The sequence below is a fragment of the Lathyrus oleraceus genome, chromosome 1, assembly GCF_024323335.1.
Source record: "Lathyrus oleraceus cultivar Zhongwan6 chromosome 1, CAAS_Psat_ZW6_1.0, whole genome shotgun sequence".
NCBI classification, from domain to species: domain Eukaryota; kingdom Viridiplantae; phylum Streptophyta; class Magnoliopsida; order Fabales; family Fabaceae; genus Lathyrus; species Lathyrus oleraceus.
In genome coordinates, this window is record NC_066579.1 from 258,981,822 (window position 1) to 258,998,650 (window position 16,829).

General features: G+C 40.6%; 1 pseudogene; it reads right to left on the reverse strand.

Annotated features, from left to right (window-relative positions):
* LOC127102272 (ACT domain-containing protein ACR8-like) overlaps positions 1–16,339 on the reverse strand; it is a 61,658-nt pseudogene extending 45,319 nt beyond the window's left edge.
* Between the last annotated feature and the right edge of the window lie 490 nt (positions 16,340–16,829).

The following is a 16,829-nucleotide window of genomic DNA, read 5'->3' on the forward strand; positions in this document are numbered from 1 at the left end:
ATACCCCAATCCAAACTTGTCTTCTTTGATGACTGACTGCACAAATTTGCCCCAGCCTTGGGCATTACCAGCTTTAACCACTTCAACAGCTTGCTTATATGAAGAGATAGAAGTCCCGACCTTCTCGGACTTAGGTGAAAAGACAGCTTCGGGCGCAACCTCACTGATGTTTATGGCTTCGAAGCCCTGACATAGCATCTCATGCATCTCCACATACTTAAATGTAGACAGGTGGCTAACAAAAATATCCTCTTCACCACAGACAGTGACGACCTGACCTTCTAGTTCATATTTGAGCTTCTGGTGGAGAGTAGAAGTAACAGCACCGGCAGCATGAATCCAGGGCCGACCTAGCAGACAGCTATAGGCAGGCTAGATATCCATCACATGAAAGGTGCTCTTGAACACCTGCGGTCCAATCTTAACTGGCAACTCAACTTCGCCAAAGACAGATCTCTTAGAGCCATCAAAAGCCCTCACAACTAAATCACTTAGCTTCAGGATGATGCCATCGCAATCCAACTTCATTAAGGCTTTCTTTGGAAGAACATCAGAGAAGAGCTTGTATCAACCAAAACATGGGAAAGCACCGCCCCTTTGCATTCCATTGTGATATGCAAGGCTTTATTGTGATTTCTGCCCTCAGATGTCAAGTCGTAGTCGGTGAAACCTAGACCATGGCTAGCGTTTACATTTGAAACCACCGACTCCAGCTGGTTAACGGTTATCTCTGGTGGAACATAGGCCATATTCAGTACTTTCAACAAGGCTGCTCTGTGCGCCTCAAAGCACATCAGTAGCGAGAGAATGGAGATCTTTGAGGGTGTCTGATTTAGCTGGTCGACTGCCTTGTAGTCACTTTTCTTGATAATCCTTATAAACTCATCCACTTCTTTCTCGAATGCGGTCTTAGGAGGAGCTTCCTCAGTAGTAACCTCTTCGGCGGCTACCTGTTTTCCTTTAGCCTTGGCAGCTGCCTCAGCTTCAGTATTCGTGCACAATGTTGATGGTGCAAATAGGCGTCCACTGCGAGTGAAGCCACCAACCCCTCCAACATTGTATACACCAGAGCTACCCGTGTCAGTGTCTTCATCGTTAACTTTCCGCCCCTGGAAGTAGATATCAGCCCCATAGTGCCACGAGATAGCACTGTCTTTCTCAAACGGAACAGGTCCTGGTACCGTGATGGTGACCGGACTAACCAAAGCCGGTTGAGGGTTGTCAGAGTAAATTGTAACTGGTGCTGGACTTTCGATGTTCACCGTTGCTGATGCTGTACTTTCTGGGAAATATATTGTTGTCGGAGCGGGTCTCTCGGGAACATATATTTCTTCAGGAGTGAAATAAATCGTCACTGTCGACACATCATTCTTCACTGGACGGGTCTGATCGAACTGAAGACAACCTTCATCTATCAGTCGTCCCGATTCTCATACCAGATGAGATACGTAGGCAGGAGATCGTGCGAGATCTCTCCGGGTAACCTTTTTCCTTTTTGTGTGTGTTCTTGTGACGACTATTAGATTCGAGTTCCAGACTCCCTATTAGTTTGTTTGTCAACCTTTTTCTTTTTGTGTGTGTTTTGTGTGACAACTATTAGGCTCGAGTTTCAGACTCCCTATTAGCTTGTTGATCTGATAACCTTTTGCTATGGTGTTCGCTGGTTAGCGTATGCTTGTTTGGAGTCGGATGTAAGTCCATGTTTGGCATTCTGTTTCCTTGTTTGCTTTTGTTTGGAGTTGGATGTAAGCCCATCTATTGGCATTCTGTTTCCTGTTGAGTGTTTCTTTTGACGTCTCAGCGTCTCCTTTTTGTGTTTTGTTTCGGCGCGCGTTAGCCGAGCTACGAGTGCTCTGATTCTTTCTCTGGATAGAGAAGATACGTAGGCATAGGATGCGATGTCCTAGCGAGCATGTTTCCCATTTCCCCGAACTACGTCGACTCTGATGTTTGTTTCGGACAAACTATGTAGGCCCAGGATGCGACATCCTGCCGAGTTCACTTCCTCCATCTTCCTTCACCTGTGTTATTATTCCAGTGTGTGCATTCTCTTTGAGCAGTTTATTAGCAACCTTTTCCTATTCTTTTGAGCGTGGATCCCGTCGAGTACGACGGACGTGAGGGGTGCTAATACCTTCCCCTTGCGTAACCGACTCCCGTACCTTGTAATCTCTGGTCGTAAGACCGTTCCTTTCCTATTTCTTAGGTTAGTCATGCGCTTCCTTTCCGTCATAGGATGAATAGCGTCGATGGCGGCTCTGTAAACTTGTTTTTTTCCGCCGGTTGTTTTTCGCGATGCGACACCTGTGCACAACGATGTCTGTATCCAAACCTGGCATATCTTGATAGGACCAAGAAAAGATGTCGACGTACTCACGAAGAAAACTGATCAACTGTTCTTTCTCCTCGGCCTGTAGATTGGCCCCGATCTTGATCTCTTTCTTGTCGTCTTCGGTACCAATATTGACGGTCTCAATCACCCCCTGATAAGGTGTAATAGCTCGGTCCTCCTGTTTTAACAACCTGGCTAACTCTTCAGGCAATTCACAATCTTCCTCAACCTCTTCTTCGGCTTGATAGATAGGATTGTCGAAGTCATACTTGGCCATAGCAGTGTCGATAGCAGTGAGATCCGAGTGATCGGCTCTGCATGATGGAGGATCATGCTTTACCTTAGAACGAGAGATTTTTGGAAAGAAAAACGAAAGAGAAACATTGCCATTCTTTGTAAAAGTAAAATAGTTGAAAGAAAGAGAACACAAAATTGTTTGCAAAAGCTGTCCTTTATTGATGATGAAAATAATTGCGAAATGTAACTAAATGGGTGGCCCTACAGATGAGTTACTACACCTTGGGCAAAGTGTAAGACTTTATTATGCATGTAATAAAAGGAAAACAATAAAAGTTACTCTTTCAGTAGAGTAACCCGGACGACTTTTTCAGACGACCAATTGTTGAGCTTTTCTCCCGGGACACACGGGCGAATCCAGCTATCTAAGTCACAGTCGCTGTCAGCCTTGTCTTCATCCGCAGCATTGATGATGTGGGGAGAAACAAAACCCCCGCTGGGGAAAGTATCGGCTTCGTTCTTCTGAGACCCCGGAGTATACCCCACTCCAAACTTGTCTTCTTTGATGATTGGCTCCACAAATTTGCCCCAGCCTTGGGCATTACCAGCTTTAACCACTTCAACAGCTTGCTTATATGAAGAGATAGAAGTCCCGACCTTCTCGGACTTAGGTGAAAAGACAGCTTCGGGCGCAACCTCACTGATGTTTATGGCTTCGAAGCCCTGACACAGCATCTCATGCATCTCCACATACTTAAATGTAGACAGGTGGCTAACAAAAATATCCTCTTCACCACAGACAGTGACGACCTGACCTTCTAGTTCATATTTGAGCTTCTGGTGGAGAGTAGAAGTAACAGCACCGGCAGCATGAATCCAGGGCCGACCTAGCAGACAACTATAGGCAGGCTGGATATCCATCACATGAAAGGTGCTCTTGAACACCTGCGTTCCAATCTTAACTGGCAACTCAACTTCGCCAAAGACAGATCTCTTAGAGCCATCAAAAGCCCTCACAACTAAATCACTTGGCTTCAGGATGATGCCATCGCAATCCAACTTCATTAAGGCCTTCTTTGGAAGAACATCAGAGAAGAGCCTGTATCAACCAAAACATGGGAAAGCACCGCCCCTTTGCATTCCATTGTGATATGCAAGGCTTTGTTGTGATTTCTTCCCTCAGATGTCAGGTCGTAGTCGGTGAAACCTAGACCATGGCTAGCGTTTACATTTGAAACCACCGACTCCAACTGGTTAACGGTTATCTCTGGTGGAACATAGGCCATATTCAGTACTTTCAACAAGGCTGCTCTGTGCGCCTCAGAGCACATCAGTAGCGAGAGAATGGAGATCTTTGAGGGTGTCTGATTTAGCTGGTCGACTACCTTGTAGTCACTTTTCTTGATAATCCTCATAAACTCATCCACTTCTTTCTCGAATGCGGTCTTAGGAGGAGCTTCCTCAGTAGTAACCTCTTCGGCGGCTACCTGTTTTCCTTTAGCCTTGGCAGCTGCCTTAGCTTCAGTATTCGTGCACAATTTTGATGGTGCAAATAGGCGTCCACTGCGAGTGAAGCCACCAACCCCTCCAACATTGTATACACCGGAGCTACCCGTGTCAGTGTCTTCATCGTTAACTTTCCGCCCCTGGAAGTAGATATCAGCCCCATAGTGCCACGGGATAACACTGTCTTTCTCATACGGAATAGGTCCTGGTACCGTGATGGTGACCGGACTAACCAAAGCCGGTTGAGGGCTATCAGAGTAAATTGTAACTGGTGCTGGACTTTCGATGTTCACCGTTGCTGATGCTGTACTTTCTGGGTAATATATTATTGTCGGAGCGGGTCTCTCGGGAACATATATTTCTTCAGGAGTGAAATAAATCGTCACTATCGACACATCATTCTTCACTGGACGGGTCTGATCGAACTGAAGACAACCTTAATCTATCAGTCGCTGAATACCCTTTCTCAAACTGTCACATCCGTTCTCGGCAGCTTGACAATTTTTGCACTCTTCCCCACAGCCCGGGAAAATCTGTCCTTTCAAAAGTCGGTCTTTAACCACCGATAGCTAAGTCTTCACTTTAGTCACATCAGAAACCAAATTCAAAGTTTCCCCGCTATCAACATCATTAATCCTCTTCCCGCCATGGGCTGGCATCGGGTTTTGGATAACATTAGGCACCGGGGAGAAATTGATAGCATGGGCATCTCTCAGATCTTGTACCTTTAGCTGGAGAGCCTTGCAATTATCTGTAGTATGGCCAGGTGCGTTGGAGTGAAAAACACATCTGGCGTTGACATCATAACCCCTAGGAAAATTATTGAGATCGACTGGCGGGGCCAGAGTTCTTAACGTGACCAGATTCAGGTCAATCAGCTTGGGAAGTAATACAGAATAAGGCATTGGGATTGACTCAATGACCCGGTCCGTCTGCCTTGGACGTTGTTGATAGTGTCTCTGCTGACCCGGATTACCTCCTTGTTGTTGATTATTGTACCTGGGTTGTTGTTGCAGATGATACTGCGGTAGTTGTTGCTGTTGAGGAGCAGGTTTTGGAATAGTGACTGCGGCCACTTGATCTTGATAATAATAAGGCGTCCTCTGCCCCTGCCTCTGCCGGCATACGCAACGCTTGTCTCGCCTTCTCTTCTTCGCTGACCGTTACCAGCAAACGGTTTCTTGGGACCTGATGAGCTGGAAACACTATTGTCTTGAATTTGACCCATCTTCAACAGACTCTCGATTCTTTCTCCAGCAATTACTATCTCTGCAAAGCTGATTGACGGGCAAGCAGCCAATCTCTCAATATAATTGCCTTGAAGAGTGTTCATGAACATGTCCGCCATTTCCCTTTCAGACATAGGGGGTTGGACGGACGCAACAATTTATCTTCAATGCTGAGCATATTCTCTAAAGGTCTCCTTGGCGGTCTGAGACATTCCTTGTAACAAGGTCCGATTTGGAGCCATGTCCAAGTTGTATTGATATTGCTTGACAAAAGCCTCTGCCAAGTCTTTCCAGCTCTTGATGGTAGTACAAGACAAATGAGAATACCATTCACGAGAAGCTCTAGTTAGACTGTCTTCAAAATAGTACATCCACAGCTTTTCATCTTCTGTGTGAGCTCCCAACCTTCCCAAATAAGATTGGAGATGAGTGCGTGGGCAAGAAGCCCCGTTGTATTTCTCAAAAGTAGGGGGTTTGACCTTGTGAGGAATCCTTACTCTCTGAACCAGACCAAGATTTGTGACATCAAAACCTAAGGAATTTTGAGACTCCAAAGATTTGAGCTTCTCAGCAAGCTCATCCATACGGCGAGTGGTCTCATGGGCTTCGTCGTGCAAAGAGAATTGATCATACTGATAATCTTCAGTAACGGGGCGCCCGTTAATCCGAATTCCTTGATTTACATTGTACCTTCCGCCAATACCATTTCCAACATTCCCTGTGTTTCCAACATTACCCGGGTTTCCATCAGCATTTGCGTTACCCGCGTTACCAGTATTCACAGGGTTATCAGCGTTCCCATGGTTACCAGGGTTTCCCTCACCATTCGGTATTTCTACCTCTGGATCGGGCCTCGGTTGCTCAACCAATTCCCTCAGCTTTTCCTGGCCTTCTGCCATACCAGTCATCAATGTCATGAACTGATCCATCCTTTCATGCATATCAGCCAGCTCTTTCTGTACTTGGTCCATCGCTAGTTGCGGACGATTTTCCTTGGTCGGGTACTTGTGGACTCGCTTGGGACCAATAATGCCTGAGACAGGGAACAAACATTAGACACTGCGGTGACACCTACAAAACAAACAAGGGTTAGTATGCATGGTATGCAATGCACTGCTTATTCAATTTCAAAGCACCCCCCTTAAAAAGGGAATACCCTACAAATGAATAAGCATGAGATGTTGGATGCAAATATCCAGATGATGTTATGCAATGCAAAGGCATGTCAATCAGGATTGCTGGATCCGCTTGAACATCTGTCAGGTTGCACTGCCTGGAGAGAAACCCACTGAGGAATATAATACAAGATCAAAGCTCTGCTCCAGAAAACCGGGTTGGTTGAAGGTTAAGGTTTCCTGAATTTAGCCCGCCCCTCACTGGTAGGTTCTAAGAACAGAAGTTTGTCAATTTCAGCCCTTCAGTCGAGAATAATACGTTTACCACTGAAGGTTTGGCATTATTACGGGATAAAAGCCCTCCACTGACTCCCCTCAACAGGACATCCTAATAGCAAGTTCCCAGTTTTGGGGTCCTCGGGTTGATCAGCGAGAATGCGCCCACCAGAGCTAACATAAACGCGTCTCGGAGGAGAGGCCTCGACTGAGTTCTTGGGAAATGGTCACCAGAGTCGAGGCCATCCTCAAGAAGATTCCCATTAAGGAAAGCAGTTTTGACATCCATCTGCCATATTTCATAATCATGATATGCAGCGATAGCAAGTAAAATCCTGTAAGACCCCAATTTTGGGCCCTAAGATCCCTCATGGCCCATATCATATCATATCATGGCCTTAAGGATCATTGCATGCCCTAGCTTCCCTCCTAGTGGGTTGGTTGCCTTGTGAGTTGGTTCTTGATCACCAAGCATACTTTGCATTTGTATATCTTTGCCTTTCATATGTTTACTAACCAAAAAGTACAAAAATATTGTCAGTTTAACCTTGTTACTTGCAGCTGAAGCAATCATCAGCCAATTAGGTCAAAGACAGTCAACAGTCAGTCAAAGCAATGGATGGTGGCCATTCTTGCAGAATTTGGGCACCATGACCCATAATCAAGAGTTCATACAACTTGGGACATCATTTGAAATCAAGTTCTCAAGGAATTAGGGTTTGGAATTCATCAGAAATGCTCCAGTCATGCAAAACCCTAGAAAAGTCAACAGAAAGTCAAACTTGGTCAACTGTGGATTTAATCAGTGATTTGATGGATGGAATTGATTTGAAGGAGCTCATTCATGCTTATACAAGCCTCATATATCATGTCCAACCTCATCATGGAAGAAAATCAAGCAAAATCAGAAATTTCCCAAAATAGAAAGCGGACCTGTAATTTTAACTGCCAAAAATGGAAACTTCTTGATCTTAAACTTACATTATGATACAAGCTTCAAATGAATTTTTGCCCAACATGAAAGTTGAAGATCTTGTTCTCCCATTTTCAAAAAGTCCAAGAACTCTCAAATCCCATGGATGGTTTGCAAGATATGATCAATTCAAATTTCAAAAATTTGTGAACTTCAAAGAGCCATATCTCATGAACCATAAGGCCAAATTTGGTGGGGTTTTTTTCTACAAACCACATTTTTCCTCCTCTTTCCAAAAATATAAATTTCATCCTCCAAAACCTTGCCAATCAAAATGGCATTTTTGGCCTTGACTTTATTCATTTCAAGTTTGACCAACCATTGACTTTTTGAATTAAGGCTTTTCACACCATTTGGCCAATTGGGAAATGTTTGGTGTGTTATTTGAGACATGTTTTAAGGCCCAAATCATGCAGAACTTATACCTCCATGTGCATATTTTGAAAATTGGCAAATGATGCATTTTGGTCCTTTTAAACAAAACAAGCTTACCACTCCATAAGGAAACACAAAACAGCAAGAGTAATGGTCATTTGTAGCATGTTACAAAGCACATTTCGTGCAGACTCACACCCTATTGCCAAGTTGGTGAAAGTTAGCAAAATGACAAAAATGCTTCATTTGAACTAATCTTGTTTAGCACTTCATTAATCAACATTAAACAGATGTATATAACCTTATTTTCTGCACAACTAAACCCTAGTAGCTACAGCAGCCTCCACGAAAAAACACTCACTCTCTCATTCTTGCATTCTTGGCATTTGAGAATTTTCTGCTCCAAGCCTCACGAGACCACAAGCACTCTTGCTTCTTCCTTGCTTTAGACCTCTTTTTGAGTCATTTGCAAGCACAAAATACCAACTGGAGCATGGCTTTTTGTTCTGTTTTCTTCAAGAACCAATAATGGCATTTCGAGCTGTGAAGAGTTCCAAGCATTCTTAAGTTGAAAAAGCTTCATCATCCTTCATTACCAAGCATTGTGAGCATCTGTTTGCACTCATATCCATCAAAGAACCACTGCATCTCGATTTTCTTCAAGTCAAGTAAGTTTTTCGACCTTCCTTTTTCTCCAATCCATGGTGTGTTTCTGGTAGAATATGCATCACTGAGTTCATTGCTGCTTATATCATGTTATTTGGTTGGTTATGCTGAGAGAAATATGGATTTCATTTTTTATGCTCAAATTTATTTTCCATCGATTTGCTCATATGTTGTTGATTCAATGAAAACCACTGTTGGATTTGTGTTGCTTAATGTTTGTTGATGCTATTGCTATGATTAATTTGTTGTTTTGGGCATGTTGAGATTTTCGAGTTCATGAAGATGATGAATGCTTGCTGTTATTTTTGAAACTTTAAGCTGCCCAGAAAATTTCTCATTGTTTGTTTTGGTTTGTTGTTTATGTTGTGGTTGCGTGACAGACATGCTGTTTGCCATGCTGTGAGAATGATTCCAGTTGAAATTGTTTGTTTGATGATGAACACTGTAGATGAACATGAGGCATGCTGTTGTGATAAACTCTTGTATTTTTTCCAGAAATCTTGTTTCATGTATGCATGAGTGTTGGCTGCTGTTTTTTGTTTGTGGTTACATGAACCATTTCCCACTGCCATGCTGTTTGGATGTCGCATGTTGATGATGAATTATGAAGTTGAATTTGTTGGCTGCTGCATAAACCCTAGGGTTTTAAAAATCCAGAAAATTTGAGCTGCCATTGGCCCGAGTACTGTTCCATTGGCAACAGCCAATGAGAACATTTCATTTTGTTTGCCAAAACGCAGAGTTTGGTTTAATGAGGCGCTGAATTACCATTATGCCACTGTTGACCCTTGTTTGACCATCTTTGCCATGTTACTTGTTCATGTTTCATTCAATTATTCACTCAACTTCAACAATTCATTTCTCCTTCATTTTTCATCCAAAAATCATGCCATTTTTTCCATCATCTTCACATGGATGTCTAGTATTTGATTATGATTTTTAATTAATTTTTCATTGGCTGGATTTTAAATGGTAATTGGTTTCTTAACATGTATGCATATTTGACACCCTTAGCCATTTCAATTGTGAAATTGTCATGATGTATCCAATGAGCCTGAAATGTTTTGTGGTGAAACTAGACACATTCACCTTTGTTTCCATGTAGAGTTTATACATTTCTCATATGTGGTTTGTGAGTTACAAATTTTTGAAGTGATGTGTTACATTTGGTGCTACATGAATGATATGCATTTTCATGATTTTTGTTCACACACTTCCTGGCCTCCAAATAATCCAAAATTTTGCATGAACCATCTATCACATGTCTAGTTTGTGTATGAATTTTCTTGGATTTAATCTTGCTGTTTTCCATTTGATTGTGAATTTTCTTCCCTGCCTAGTCAAATGTTGACTTTTTGTGCTACACATTGCCATTTCATTTGGGAAATCCTCATATCATATTGTATGATCATGAAATTTCATATGTGCATACTAGACATCTTGAGCTTTGCATTGGTGTTAATCTCATTCATTTCTCATCTGTTTTCAATTTGATATGATTTTTTGAAGTTGACCCATGTTTGTTGACCTTCATTGTGCATACATGAAAATATGTTGACTTCCTGATTTTATTTGACTATCTTCCCATGATCCAATTGAGCTGAAATTTAATATGCATGCTATATTATGGATTGTGATTGAGTGTGAATTATTTCATGATTTTTGGAATTGTTTATGCTTTGTTTTGAATGAGGTCTTGCTGTTGACCTTTTGTATGCTTCTTTTGCCTTGCTTTGCATTCTTTTGTGTATGAAATGACAATGATGCATGATTTGAATGTGGGCCCAATTGTGATTGCTTACTAAATGTTTGACCTTGACTTTGGTTGACTTTTCTTTGCTGTTTTGACTTTTTCTTTCATCCTTGACCCTAGGCTAGTCCTAGTGGTCTTTTGAGCTTACCATTGAGCTATTGTTTCAGGTTAAGCACCAATGCCTCAAAGGTCATTCAAATTTGATTGAGTCAGATTATATATATTGTGCTAACCCTTGTTTTGTAGGTGTGACTCATATGAGTTTGGCTTTGTGCCTTGGCACCTCTGTTTATGGTTGACTGTTGTTTATCCATTTCCTTTGATTTGAACTGTTGACTTGTTTACTAATAAGTTTGACTTTTTCAGGTACTTTAGTTGCCTAAAGTTCTTTGAACTTGCTTGCTTTGCTATTTAGCATTTGCTTTGAGGTATAATTACTTCTTCTTCATGTAGTCTGGAGACCCGGTCTGTTATTTGACCGGGCAAACTGTCTGAAGTCCTCCTTAAGAGACAATGCTTGTGTGTGTTTAAAATTGTCCCAAGCAGGAAAAGTCCTTCAAGTAAGGCAATTGGTAGATCAAAGGGATAAGTAGCCTATCCCCTACTATTCAGTGAGTCCTCTCCTTGCTCCCATTACATGGTTGAAGCATCGAGATAAAAACCCAAGATCTATCGAGTCAATAATGGGGAGAGAGTTCCACCTTTTTCTTCCACCTTTCTATTGGAAGATCGGCGTGACTCATCATGGATCGGACCATGTCCAACAGGGTTCGATTTCTTCTCTCAGATACACCATTCCATTGGGGTGTTCCAGGAGGAGTAAGTTGGGATAGGATCCCACACTCTTTCAGATGGTCATCAAACTCTAGGCTTAAATACTCACCATCTCGATCTGATCGAAGAGTTTTAATATTCTTACCTAGTTGGTTTTGTACTTCATTCTTGAATTCCTTGAACTTTTCAAAGGACTCTGATTTGTGTTTCATTAAATACACATAACCATATCTACTTAAATCATCAGTGAATGTGATAAAGTACTGAAAACCTCCTCTGGCTGGTATGTTCAGTGGTCCACATACATCAGTATGTATGAGGGCCAAAAGATCATTAGCTCTTTCACTTTTTCCTGTGAATGGAGACTTTGTCATCTTTCCAATTAAACAAGATCTGCATGTCTCATATGATTCATAATCAAAAGAATCCAAGAGTCCATCTTTATGGAGTTTGGAAATGCGTTTCTCATTTATGTGGCCTAATCGACAATGCCAAAGGTAAGTTGGATTTAACTCATTAGGTTTCATCCTTTTAGTAGTAATGTTATAAATAGGCATTTCAAGATCAAGGACATATAGTCCATTGTTCATTTGTGCAGTAGCATAGAATATATCATTCAAATAAATTGAGCAACAATTGTTCTTTATTATAAATGAAAAACCAAACTTGTCCAAACAAGAAACGGAAATAATATTCCTGCTAATTGCAGGTACATAATAACAGTTCTCTAACTGGATTATTAAACCACTAGGTAAAGTCAATACATAAGTTCCTATGGCTAAAGCAGCAACCTTTGCTCAATTGCCAACTCGTAGTTCGACTTCACCTTTTGCCAAATCTCTACTCCTTTTTAGTCCCTGCACATTGGTACAAATGTGAGAACCGCATCCAGTATCTAATACCCATGATGCAGAAGTAGATAAATTAATTTCAATAACAAAAATACCTGAAGTTGAAGTCTCTACTCCATTCTTCTTATCTTCCAGGTACTTTGGGCAGTTTCTCTTCCAATGTCCGGTCTTACCGCAATGGAAGCAGATGCCTTCTTTTGCTATGCCTCCACTAGGCTTTAAAGCAGCAACGGTGGGTTTGGGTTTGGCAACTTCCTTGCCTTTCCCTTTATCACCCTGCTTAGTGGGTCTTTTGTTCTGTCTCTTTCCATTTCCGATCATCAGAATGGACTTCCCTTTTGACTTCAGATTCTGCTCAGCAGTTCTTAACATGGCGAGCAGTTCAGGACGAGATTTGTCCATATCATTCATATTGAAATTTAGGACAAATTGACTGAATCTATATGGCAACGATTGCAAGATCAAATCAGTCGCAAGTTCCTTTCCGAGGGGAAAACCCAATCTCTCAAGGTTTTCCACATACCCAATCATCTTGAGCACATGGGGACCTACAGGGGCTCCCTCAGCTAACTTGCCTTGAAAAAGGGCTTTTGAAACTTCAAACCTTTCATGCCTTGCTTGCTCTTGATAGAGCATCTTCAGGTGTTCGATCATATCGAACGCTGCCATGTTCTCATGTTGCTTTTGCAATTCTGAGTTCATGGTAGCTAGCATGAGACAAGCAGTTTCATTGGCATCATCGACATGCTTCTTATAAGCATCTATGTCTGCCTTAGGTGCAGAACTAGGAGGTTCCTCTTCAGGAACAAGTTTCTCCAAGACATACAGCTTTTTATCATGTTTGAGGATAATCCTCAGGTTTCGGTGCCAATCCAGAAAATTTATCCCAGACAATTTTTCTTTGTCAAGGATTGATCGCAAGATGTTGTTAGAGGTGTTTGTTGTCATGGTAATCTACATAAGAATTAATGAAAACATAAGTATCATTGACATATTTAATTAGGCCTTTAATTAAATATGCTCCCACTATTTTACTCAAAACAAATGACCCTCATCATTTGATTCGGGAAATCCCGTTGGAAGATTTTCTAGTGGGTCGAGATCCATATTTCACTTCGTTCTAAGTTCGCGTAGGAGGATTACACAAAACTAAGTTATTTAGGTAAGAACTCCTCCCAATTGTATCTAATACAACTCTCGAATATTTTAGTTGGGTGAATAACTCCTTATTCCAATCCATCACATGGATAATATCCAACTCTTGCTTCTAAACATATATAATCTTATTATAATTTGTTTAGTCAAGTTTGACCCATTGTTTTAACAATTGGATATTACAATTATCCCATCGCACCTTACTAATATAGAACATGCACCTCGCGTAGGCGAAACCTACATTATCCGATACTAGTCTTGATGAGTGTTAAAACTTGGAAAGCATAAACTTAATATTTAATTTGAGGGAATTGCAATTTTTTCTGATCTCACCGGCTTATTTATCATATAAATCGTCTCTCACATGCATCAACATACATTCACATGCATCAACATACATACATACATAATGAAACAGTTATGGCCCCTAGCGCAATTGTTCTCCCAAGTCAATGAGAGAACCTACGCTAACCTAATAACGATCTAAGCTTCTCCAAGCAAGATCTTCAAGGTTGTCCTCCTTTGGCATTGACTTCTTTGCTTTCTTCATATCATTACATTACATAAAGAAACTCGTTTTACATACGAGGGAGTGAGATGAGAAAAGAAGTTACATTGAGAGATTAAAAGAGAGGCACGACACGCAGGTCGTATTTTAAAACCCAAAACAAAATAAAGGAAAACTAAGGCCATAACCGATACCACAAGACAATAATAAACACATTATTATTATTATCAATTTTAATTCTTTTAATCAATTAAAACCAAATTAAATCTCGACGACCGATCACATTACGCAGAGTTAGCCGAACGGGTGAATTTTGCCTTGCGTTAACCGGTTAACCATATGCGTTAACCGGTTAACACTGTTTGAAAATCTGTTCATAATTTGTATTCTGTTTTGCGTTAACCGGTTAACCAAATACGTTAACCGGTTAACACTGTACGAAAATTTGTTAGAAAGCACAACTCTTGTGCAGTCACAACCCCAATCGCATAACTCTCTGACAACACAACCCTTGTGCCGTCACTAACCCTGATGCACCAATTTCAGACCGTCAAACACATCTCGATTGTTGATTCGGTATGATTGATCAATACGTCATTGCTTCACCATACTAATGTCGGATCAAGAAGCAAACGACCATTGATCGCTCAAAGGAAAACAACCATTGAGTGTTTGAATGAACGAAACAAGAACGTTATATCATATATAATGTATTTTGCATCAGGATTACTTATATCATATATATAACTTGATCGATCTCAATTTAATCTTTGATTCATTCTGTCTTTAATCGGATTAATACAGAAAATAAACAGTTATCAGATTCATGGTTTCGTAAGTGGCTCTGATACCACTGAAGGAGAATGGCGATCCAAAACGCAGCGGAATTTAAAATTTCTCCTTTAATGATCCTTACGAATGAGCATGATCAGTGATAGAATCGTTACCTCTTATGGCGATCACGAACATTGAACGATGACAACGCCTTTACTCAGTCCACACGAACGGATTCCTTCAATCTCAGTGCTAGCTGCTACGAATGAAGGCTTTGAGTGAGTGAGAGAGAGAAACGAAATGCAAGAGTGACAATGCTTCTACCCAAGGGTTCTATTTATAGAACCACTTGTGTGGGCTTCAAGCTAAAAAGCCCACTTAAGTGTATTTTGGCCCATATCTTATAATATGCCCAAAATCACTTAAGCGTGTGGTACCTTACCATTTAAGTACATTGTACCTTACGGTGTTCCTTAGTTACTCTATCTCTCATCAATTCGTCCTTTGTGTGTGATCCTGTAGGTTTTTGCGACGTTGGCAATTATATTAAATCACGCATTTAACATAATAAACAGTGAGCGGTATCTAGCAACACATCACTGCTACCCAAGTCACGAAAATGTCATGTGATCTGACAAATCCTTCTGTGATAATAATTATGTGTATAATTACCCTTTTGCCCTTATGTCTATATTGAACACAAGGCATAGACCGTGTCATCCCTGTCCAGTTCAATATTGGGCCCATAGACATTTATCTTGTTACGCAGGATGGGCAAATTCCATCTAGGTCACTCATGTCCCTTAGCATGCTTTGTGGAGTACCCATCAACTGTCTTTATGGTTATCCAGTTACGGACAACATTGGATCAACAATAAAGCACTCGACTCTACATTTAGGGTCCATAGTGGTTTCAGGTCGAAGAGTGGTATACACCATTATCACCATGAGAATAACTTATGACACTTTGCATAACATTCTATATAGTATTCTCATAGCGGGTCAATCCAGTATAAATATTACTCTTAATATTCATACCTATGTTTGAGACTTGATAACTCCTTATCCATGATCCATGAGATGTGATCATCAGTCTATAAACATAATAGTCTTCATGCTTTAATGTTATCCCACTTCACAATAAAGCTCGACTACGGATACTTTAAGAATAGTGTCCTTATGTTTAATGTGATCTCATGATTAAGTCATACTTGATACATTAAACGGACTAGCTATTCTAGGGACTTTATTAAACAAACATAATAAAGAAAAAGTCTTTTATTATTAATAAATAATTCGATACAAGTACCAAAAGTATTGACCTCTAGGGATTACACCAACATGAGCCTATAGTGCTTATCTCGAATCATAAACACCTTTCATTTCGACAATCCTCATCTCATGTGCCTCCAAGGAACCAACCAAATCTTCCAGTGTCATGATTTCGAGATTTTTGAATTCTTGAATAGCTACGATAATGCGATCAAAGTGTGAGGTCAACATACGCATTACCTTCTTAACTGTCATATTATCAGTTAGGGTTTCACCACAACCTTTCATGATATAGACAAGATTCTGCACCTTCGAGACATAATCTGCAATCTTTTCTTCTTCTCCCATCTACAGTAATTCATATTACCTTCGTAATGTCTGCAATTTGATGACTTTAACCTTCTCACCTCCTTCTTAATACTTGACAAGAATATCCCATGTCTCTTTCGCTGATTCAATATGAGAAATCCGATAAAAGTTCACTGCATCTACTGCAGATTGAATATAATACGCAACTTTGCAATCTTTCTTCTTCGCATCCATGTGAATGACTCTCTGAGCATTGATTACATTGTCAGCAAGCCCAGGGATGTCATTGTTGACCACTTCTATGGTTTCATGAAAATCGAACAAAGACTTCACCTGCTTACTCCATCAATTCCAATTTTTACCGTCGAGAATTGGAAGAGAATTCAGAATGTCATTAGTATCATTCATCTCTGCATCAACTGTGATTCACGATCCTTGGAAACACGACCACCAACATGAAGTTCTTGAAAACACGACCAAGAACACGAACCAGAAGCTCTCTATACCAATTTGTTAATGCGTGAGGCACTTTGAGTAAAAGAAAGAATGAGAGAGAAAGAAAAGTAGTTGATAAATTGTTATTATTGAAAACTATATAACTGAATTATAATGATGTTTATATATACAACTATATTTCTCGTATACTAAGTAACTAACATAATAAACCATAATCCTAACTAACTTGAGTTTGAGTACAACTTGAATTATATGACAACAAACATTA